Source organism: Corvus brachyrhynchos, unplaced genomic scaffold, assembly GCF_000691975.1.
Source record: "Corvus brachyrhynchos isolate BGI_N302 unplaced genomic scaffold, ASM69197v1 scaffold419, whole genome shotgun sequence".
NCBI lineage: Eukaryota > Metazoa > Chordata > Aves > Passeriformes > Corvidae > Corvus > Corvus brachyrhynchos.
In genome coordinates this window covers 15083-15743 of record NW_008239763.1, presented here as the reverse complement: position 1 = coordinate 15743, position 661 = coordinate 15083, and positions in this window count along the sequence as shown.

The following is a 661-nucleotide window of genomic DNA, read 5'->3' as shown; positions in this document are numbered from 1 at the left end:
CGCCATGTCCCCCGTGTCCTGCTGGGTCCTACTGTGTCCCCCCATGTCCCTCGTGCGCCCCCACATCCCCCGTATCCATCCCGTGTCCCTCTCACGTCCCCAACGTCCCATGTGCTGTCCACATCTCGCTGTGTCCCCCCCAATGTCCCCAATGTCCCTCACATCCCCAATGTCCCTCATGTCCCCATACCCCCCATGTCCCCAATGTCCCTCATATCTCCTCCATGTCCCCAATGTCCCTCATGTCCCCATATACCCATGTCCTCCATGTCCCCATGTCCCCAGTGTCCGTGTCCCCATACCCCCCATGTCCCCCATGTCCCCAATGTCCCTCATATCTCCTCCATGTCCCCCATGTCCCCCTGCCCAATGTCCCTCATATCTCCTCCATGTCCCCAATGTCCCTCATGTCCCCATATACCCATGTCCTCCATGTCCCCATGTCCCCAGTGTCCGTGTCCCCATACCCCCCATGTCCCCCATGTCCCCAATGTCCCTCATATCTCCTCCATGTCCCCCATGTCCCCCTGGTCCCCATGTCCTCCATGTCCCCCATGTCCCCCATGTCCCCAGTGTCCCTCATATCTCCCCCATGTCCCCAATGTTCCCAATGGCCCCAATGTCCCTCATATCTACTCCATGTCCCCATGTCCACCACGCC